The following is an 8,988-nucleotide window of genomic DNA, read 5'->3' on the forward strand; positions in this document are numbered from 1 at the left end:
AAATTTACCTCAGTGCTCACTTTGTTTAAATATAGATTATCTATGTTCTGATTCAAAATTAAAGTCTGGTTTAGTGTTATAAAAACTGTCTTCACCTTTTAATAAAGTCTTTCAAGGCACATTTGCAGCATAATACAGAGTAAAGCTATGAGACAAGTTCAGTGGATTTAGGAGAGCTTTGAATTTAATATGTATGCTATGTTGTTAAGTTTCAATTTCACTATCTATATGATATAGAAAGTTCCATATTGAATTAATCATTGGACAGTGCATATGTTATAGGAAAAGAGGAATCTTTCCTTTCAATGAGGTTACCATTTTCAAAATTCACATATTTTACAACTAAGTAGTTCTTAAAATATTTATTTTGAGCTGTGTATATGGCTCTGTGGTAGAGAATTTTTCTACTATTGGGTTTGGTCCCCAGCAAAACAAACAAACAAACTCCCATGCATACATCAATCAAACTGATAGTGTGGCTTGTACCTGTAGTGTCAGTCACTTGGGAGGCCCGAGGCAGGAGGACTGCTGGAGCCAAGTAGTTCAACATTACCCTGGATAACATAATGAGATCACATCCCCCAAACAGAAATCATCTTGAGTCAGGCTTATTCATGTCAAGTATTTATAAGAAAAAACATATCATTTATAAACTTTTTCCATGAAAGATAAACAAAGTTCAAGTAGTTGACGATTTTGTAGGGGGAAAAAAAAACCAACCCTAGAAACAGTACTGTGTGCAGTAGCATGGTACCATGCCCAGTTATCAGCACAGATCTGCAATGGTATGATTTTCAGTAGAATCTGAATACAGCATTCACTTTACCAACATTTCCTGGATGTTCACGATGTGCCCAGGGAACTTAATGTTCTGGGGGAAGCAAATTCATCTGCCTGAGCACCTTGCTTAAAACACTCTCCTATTTGCTCCTGTTCCTCCCCGTGGTGCTTGATCGAGAACGTAAAGAGAGGGCCCAACTGGATCCAGGACTTTGCCGAGATGCTTAGAAATTCTCTCTTTGCAGAACAGCAACCGTCAGAAAAAGGGCCCACACAGAGTCATTCCCACTCCTCATTTTGTGTGATCTTTACACTGAGAGTGAAGACTGGAAAGTAATTATCTTTGTTTCCAAGGTTACTCACTGAATACCTGGCAGTGCTATTCTAGTGGCAAAGCCCAGGGCAGGGGGGTGGGGTGGGGGTGGGTGACAATTACCTAAATGAATCCCTCACTTTTTAACCCAAGCAGTTAGAGGATTTACAAACAAGCTTTCCATTATGATTAGGCCCATGGAAAGAACACTACTAATTTGAATGTGCCATCCTGTGAAATATACTCTTCTACATTCTTGAGCTGACCTAGAATTAGGGTTTCCCCCCTTGGGAATGTGAAGAGGGCTCATTTGGATTCAAGGACTACAGGTGGATCAATTAAAATGCATTCCCTTTAAAGGCCTGTGGCATTATCCCATTGCTTTGCAATCTAGCTTGAAATAGAAACTGCATTTAACTTGCTAATTGGTGCCCCCTTGGGATTTTAACCTGATGCTGGATGTATGCATCAGTGTGGCCCTTTGCTGTTCTTTGACTCACGCATTAATGAAATCTCGGTGTTCCTTTGAAGGCGGGGATATATTATAACATTCAGACACAATCACGTATTCATTCAGCAAGCCACACATAGAGCATTCACTAGAGGAGACTGCAAGCCACCAGTATGTTGCTAGGCTAGGAAAACCCACAGAGCTCATGTACAGAATTCATTTTTATTTCTCTAAGCAAATGACCAAACTTGTTTAGATCTTGTACTGAGAGCAAATCACACTGTCAAAAATGAAAAAAAATGCTGATTACAAGACAGGGGATTCAGCCATAAGGTAAGATTACAGCCTTGACAGTGTCATCACCTAAAGGTGTTCTTTGGAAAAAGCAAAGCAACCTCAGTTAAGCAATCATTTTGTGTTTCTGGGATACTCTGGGCCTCACAACCTTCATTTCTATGCTTGTTTATTAACGGAGAAAAAAATCAATCCGTTAACATTTGACTTCTCCTGAAAAAAATAATTATGGGACACCACTGACTAATAGAAACCACACTTTTGGATAACAAGGCTCTTTTTTTTTTTTTTTTTTTTTAATGACCAGCTCGTCCATCTCAGTGAGGCTGTATTAAGATACAGATTCCAAGGGGAAAGGCTTTTGCCCTTGGGCTTCAAATGCCTGCAGATGAGCTGCCAAGCACATGCGGGCCTGCACTCTGAAATCTCATTTGCAAATAGGATTGTGAGTTCAGGTGGCTAGGGTAGGTTTTGTTCCATTGTGTTGTGTGGGTGGCTGATGGGCTCCAGGATACAAAAGTAGGGAAGATCCACAATTCTCTGGAAGCTATTCTTGCTTTTTATTGTCAAGGGAGACAGGGAAGGAGGCACAACTCCACTCTGTCGCCTGAAGCAGCTTGAGGAGTCCCCTTTATCTTTTAGAGACCTCAATTCAGGCCAAACCGGGATTTGTGGTTTTGACAAAGTAAAGAAGTTAAGGACTACTCAATATAAAACAGAGTTTCATTGTTGTTTGATTTTTTTTGTTTGTTTGGTTTTTTTTGTAAGGTATTTTAACCATTGGGCTTAAGCATGAGGATCGAGAAAGAGGCACTCAGAAAGAAAGCTAAGGCATACTCAAAAGCATGGTTACGACCTTCTGTAAGATAGTCATAGTTCATTTTAGTTTTACAATAGTCATATTAGGATTTTGGGAGGGTTAAAAGCAATCATCCTCAAAGTATTGCTAAGGAATCTAAACAGAAACTTAGGATAGCTCTCAAGAGCACTTGACAGGATTACAATTCATAAGGTCGCCATCTAGATCTCAGGGATGTGGGAAGGTAGAACATTTTATTAGTAAACCAAGTTCTCAGATGATGTTTGGGGAAAAGAATGAGACCTGACTCAAGGTTTAATATTTTCCACTTTGAACCTTCTTTATTGCAATTTCATCACAAAGTGTCTCTAGGTTGATTCTAGGTTGGTCACGTTCACAACAAATGGTGCTGGAGTTCTTGCTCAGTGAAAGTCTTTAAACTAGACATGGGGGTGAGAGGCTCTTTTCTCCATCCAGGTCCCCATAATTTGCCCTGTCTTTCTACCCTGACTTATCAATATTTGCTCATCTACAGTGCACTCGACAGGACAGTGATCTGAGAAATTCTTTTCCAAGGCATTGTAGAATACACTAATATGTAGTCCATGCTCCTTTACAAATCCCCTCCATTTATCCCTAATGGCAAGCTTTAGAAAGAAACACAACCAAGTGAAACAAGGAAGGCTTCATGGGTGGCTTTGTTTTTGTTTGCTGCTGTGTTCAGGCTCTGGCCACAAAGATTCCTGGCCTCAGACTGAGCCTTCTTACATTTGGTGGGAGGCGATGAGCATCAGAAGAGGCCAAGGGAGACATTGTAACTGCTAGAAGGCCAGACATTCATCAAGACCTGGGTGTTTCCACTTAGTGTTGGAGATTAGGTCTTTGTTTAGTGTTCTAAAAATCATATAGATAAATTCAACTTCATTGCAATTATTTAAAAGCTTGTTGCGTTTATTGAAAATTGCAATTGAAGAAATAGAAAAGAACATAGCGGTCTTTAGTGATAACAATAGTACATAGAGCAAGATTCTTTAAACTTTGAACAGTTAAAACACCAAAAAGGAAATTTATAACCCTCAAAAATTAATGTTTTTCTGAGTCTTGAATTCATTACAAGCCATTAGGGCTATGATGATAGTTGTCCAGGAGTGAGGTACCTCTTTTTTTTTTTTTAAATCACCATTCGAATATCTATGGGTGGACATTTCTGGGTTTCCATAATTTGCCCTGCCTTTCTACCCTGACTTCTCAGCATTTGCTCTTCTACATTGCTCTAGACAGGGCAGTGTTCTGAGAAGTTCTTTTCAACAGCATTGTAGAACACACTAATGTCATCCATGATCCTATGCAAGCTACCTTCCTGTATGTCTAATGAGATGGGGGGAAGCACTTAAGCTGGAGAAATTACTCTAAGTAGGACAACCATGGGACTCCTCCATCTCTAGCTAGGTCCTCTTCTATTGTGTGGGTGCCTACCCATAGACTCCTCTCTTGCCTATTTCTTCCCACGTATATTTAACTCATGACTGACAGGCTGCATTTAGCACAGGATAGCTGTGAATATAGGCTAACACAAAATCATAAAGTTACTTAAAACACTTTTTGTATGTATGATTTGATTGTGTGCTTCTCAAGCATGAACTCTGGAGATGACAACATTGGGTGAAAATGCTGAAAGGCTGCACATGCCTGCTCGACTTCTCTCAACCGAGTTTCCTTGTGACACTGGGAATGAGAAACCTTTTTCTCTAGGTTGAGTAACACCAAGTTTCCCCAAAATTGTGCTTCCACCAGAGGTTTTACCAATATCTGACATTCCGAGGCGCTCATTCTCTTTGGCCCTGGACATAAACAATAAAGCCCATTGCTGGCTAGAGAATAAACCGTGGGAATTGGCATATTTTCCAATATGAGGTCATTGGGAGCAGTGTTGGCAGTGGTCCGTCATATCCCCGAGACCTTTCATTTAGGGGCCAAATGAAGGCAATGATCTCTAACAAATGCACCATTAGGCAAGACCTACATCTAAAAGCTTTGTCGATTCAGACACTTAGTAATTAAGTTGTGGGCCAGCGAGGAAATTATTTGCAATCAAACGTGTCCCTGATCAGCAATTAGATGGGCAAACATATGACCTCATTGTCTCCACCAAAGGATGATTATGTAACAGTCTCTGGTCCTCAAATACTATGGTTATTTGCCAACTTTTTGATTCTAGTGAACCAGCTGAAATCACACATTGTGATTCTGGAAACAGAGGATCGAGACAGGAGACACTTCCTTGGGATGCCTGATACAGCAAGCAGAATGAGGTAGCCATGTCTGTAATCCCAGTATTGAGAAGGCAGAGGCAGGCAGATTGGTCTGTGTTCGTGGCCAGGCTTATCTAAATAGTTAAGTTCCAGGTCAGGCAGGCAGCCCTATATGGTGAGACCCCTGCCAAAGGAATAAAAAGAGAATCTGAGAGAAAGAATGAGAAAAAGAAAAAGAAAAGGAAAGGGGTCATGGAGAAGAGGGAAGAAAGAACGAGATGGGAAAGGAGAGATGGTGAAAGAATGACTTGCTCCTAGAGCCAGAGTTTTGGTTCATTACCCAAGACACAATGGCTTCTTGTTGGTGTGGCTGAGTAGGAAAGCATGCCCGTTCTGTGCACCATTGAGCATTCATCATCTATTTTCTCTTGAAGGATAAGGAGGATTCACAAGAGCTTCCAAGTACAGGTCATGAAGCCAAAAGAGGACTAGAGTATAATCTGTCTTGGGGTGACCTGGGATATCTAAATGTCACATAGTCTAGAGGCACATGTGACCTGGAACTGACCTGAGGTGACTCAGGCCCCAGTCCTTCCATAATCCTTTATTTGTGCTCTTTACTCCACTGTGATCAGCAACAGCGTAGTCCTCTGCCAGCAGCTCTCGGCTCGGGGTGGGCCAGCATGGAGCAGAAGTGGAGTCTCTCAGCTCCTGGCGCTGCACTGGGAGAAAAGGGTAACAATCACTTAAAAATGGCTGTGGGTGCTCTCACAACTTTATCTGCAGCTCAGTCAATAGCTTTCTAAAGATCCCAGCCGTGGAATCAAGGAGCTGAGGTGGTTGCACTCCAACTCCAACCCTTTGATTGAGGGTTACCTTTCACCTTGGGCAAAGCGCACTGTGCAGAGCCAGGAAAGCTCTCAGTCAAACGTGTGTACGTGCTGACAGATTGGTAGCTGGAACATCTGTCCTTGAGCTGTAGAAGCCTGGAGAATATGGAGGAGCCACAAAGCCCATTATGGTCTTTATGCAATATGGACTAAAAAAAAAAGTCTTATGTGTTCTAGGAAAACAACATTTTTCAGTCATTTGTACACTTTTAGGCACTTCCGTTTAGGAAGCAAACCAAAGGAAACCATCCCTGCTGTCTTCCTTTTATGAATTCCTGAGGGGTCTAACACCTACTGGTCAGGAGAGTGGCACTTTCAAGACTTTATTCCCATAGGTACTGACTTTGAAATGATTCTGGAGATGAAGACAATTTAAAAACTGGAACTTCTGCAGAACACCCTGCTTTACCTAATCTTACCAATAAGCTTTTCTGTTCTGTATATTTTCCAAACCACGTTTTCTTTTTTTAAAAAAATTATTTATTGTTTTTTATTTTATTAATCATTTTATTCATTTACATTTCAAATGATATCCTCTTTCCAGTTACCTCTCCACACCCCCCATTCTATCCTTCTTCTCCCCCTCCTATTTGCCTCTATGAGGGCGCTCTTCCACCAGTTTACCCACTCCTGCCTTACTGCCCTAGTATCCCCCTATGCTGGGTCATTGAGCCTCCACAGGACCAAGGGCTTCCCCTCCCAATGAAGCCAGATAAGGCATCTGCTACATATGTATCTGGAGTCACAGATTCCTCTGTGTGTACTCTTTGGGTGGTGGTTTAGTCTCTGAAGCTCTGAGTGATTCGGATAGTTGATGTTATTCTTTCTATGGGGTTGTCATCCCCTTCAGCTTCTTCAGCCCTTCCCCTAGCTCTTTCATTGGGGTACTCATGCTCAGTCAGATGGTTGGCTGTGAGTATCTACATTTGAATTATTCCAAACTACATTTTCATCTTTATAATGCAGAGATAAAGTCATGAAGTGATGTCATCTATGGTCATATACATTTAAAGATAATATAGAATGTTACTACCTCTCTATATGTAATTAATATACAGAATTATAACCACTATGAAGGCTTATTTTTATTTTTAAGATAAATGTGTCACCAGACATACAATTGATGAGACACAAATGTTTCTTTCCTATAAAAGCAACATTAGGATTATTTGAAAGCCACAATGCAATATCCTCTTGGTTAAAGCCCATGGCCCCAAAGTATTCTAGCCTGCCCTTCAGTTTTATTTATGCAACATATTCCAAAACTGTACATATGTTGGAACCCAACTACCATTTTAATATGAAAGTATCCTTGAATAGATTGATGGAAAGGAGGAAAGTGCTAGAAAACTTGAATATCATGTGCAATTGATGGAAGTGGGAAAAGCTCCAAATAGCAGTCTGATAGGCTCCGTGGTGAAAACAGCAGGTAAGGTAATGATGCCACAGAGGACTTCCGGAATGAGATACTCAGCAATGGAAATGTGGTTGAGCACATTGGTCCACAAGTCCCTGGGAAGCTCCAAGATCACAGGATGGCAAAGCAAGGCTTTTTAGTAGTATGGGGGAGAAGGGACCATGAGAAGGAAGGTAGTTTCACACCTGTAAAATGCAAAGCATAACAGATCTCCCTGGACCCAGCATGCATTTTATTTTTATTTTTCAGTAGTATAACCCATGAGTTTTTTCTTTTCTTTTTAATTTTTTTAACTTTCTATTGATTCTTTGTGAGTTTCACATCATGTACTTCAGTCCCTCTCATCTCATCCTCTGATATCTGACCTTCACCCTTCAAACCTCCTCACCAAAATACAAAACACACCACCAACAACAAAACACATAGAAAGCATCTCATTGTGAAAGTTGTACTATGTCACAGTGTGTCCCACAGAATACCCCTTTGTCCACACATCTTCACTTGCAGATGTTCAGTGCGATGAGTCATTGATCTGGTTTTAGGTTCCTGGCTTCTGTGACACCATCAATATTGGATGCTCACTGGGATTCCTCCTGGTTATCCCATTGTTGCTCTGATTCATGGAGAGCCTGCAGCCTTGAATCAGCAGAACAGGTCCTTTCATATGTCTCAACCATTTGCAGATGATATAGATGTTGGGGTGGGCCAATTCAGAGCCCTGGATCTGGGCTTGGGTGGTAGCTGAGCTCTTGCTTATCTGCACCACTAGAGCAAGCTCTCCAGCACTGCTCCAGCTAGTCCACCCAATGCTGCCATCAGCAGGTAGCTCTCCTGCTCGCACGACCTCTGGGATAGCTCACCCACACCCATCCCTCCAGAACCAGCTCCACTGTGCTGCCCAGTCAATGTCTGGGTCTCACACTTGCAAGTATTGCAGCCTGTGAGGGGTTGGCTCACCTGTGTCTTTGCTATCGGGCCAGCTTTACTCTATTTATTGCCCAGGCAAGGTATAGGCCCTCTCTCTTGAGTGCTACAGCCAGTGATGGAGCAGGGCTAGCTCTCCTGTCCTTATAACCCCAGAGTCAGTTCTTCTTGCTACTTCAGGGGAGGAGGGAGAGGGCATCACCCCTGCACCCATGCCACCTCTCGCCAGACAAGTAGCAGGGTCAAGTCTCCCTCAGGGATGGCAAACAGGGCAAGCTCTACTGTGCTACCCAGATGAGGTGCAGAGCCTGATTTCTCAGGTACTGCAGCTGGCAAGGGGCAGGGCCAGCTCTCCTGCTTTCATGACTCCAGGGTCAGGTCTCCATACTACTGCAAATGGTGATGGGTAAAAGGTGACAAGATGTCACTCTCATACCCACGCCTGGGGCCAGATCTCCTGAAATCTCACCTCCTGAGCTGGCTCACCTGCCCCTGCTCCAACCAGGTAAGGTGCAAGGCCTGCTTTCCTGAGTGTCACCACTATTGAGAGATGGGGCCAGCTCTCCTGAGCACTGACTCCATCTGATGAGGAGCAGGGACAGTTATGCACAGCCCCAACCCCCGCTGCTGCATAGTCACAGACCCAGACATGGCCCACAGTGGCAGCTCAGTCTGGGACATCACCATGGCCCTAGGTGGCTAGGTTGGCCACTCATAACAAGGCTACTCCTCTCCACCCTCAGGTCTCTAGTTCCATCTCTCTCCATAATGCTTAAGCTGCTCCACTTCTCTTTCTTTCCCATCTGAGCACCACATACTTGCACCTTGTGGTGGCTTCCACTTCAGGGTGGCCACTGGGCAACATTCT

At 42.7% G+C, this 8,988-nt stretch overlaps 1 long non-coding RNA gene across 2 annotated transcripts; it reads right to left on the minus strand.

Moving 5' to 3' along the window:
* Positions 1-3,567: 3,567 nt before the first annotated feature.
* On the minus strand, positions 3,568-6,136 carry Gm15169. 2 transcript variants are annotated; one of them, XR_003953114.1, is made up of 2 exons: positions 5,458-6,136; positions 3,568-5,073 (listed from the first exon to the last, which is right to left on the minus strand). It is a non-coding gene; the product is annotated as a predicted gene 15169 (long non-coding RNA). The 2 variants fall into 2 exon arrangements; XR_878288.1 differs by having other exon boundaries at positions 5,230-5,661.
* Between the last annotated feature and the right edge of the window lie 2,852 nt (positions 6,137-8,988).

This window comes from Mus musculus, chromosome X (assembly GCF_000001635.26).
Source record: "Mus musculus strain C57BL/6J chromosome X, GRCm38.p6 C57BL/6J".
Lineage (NCBI taxonomy): Eukaryota > Metazoa > Chordata > Mammalia > Rodentia > Muridae > Mus > Mus musculus.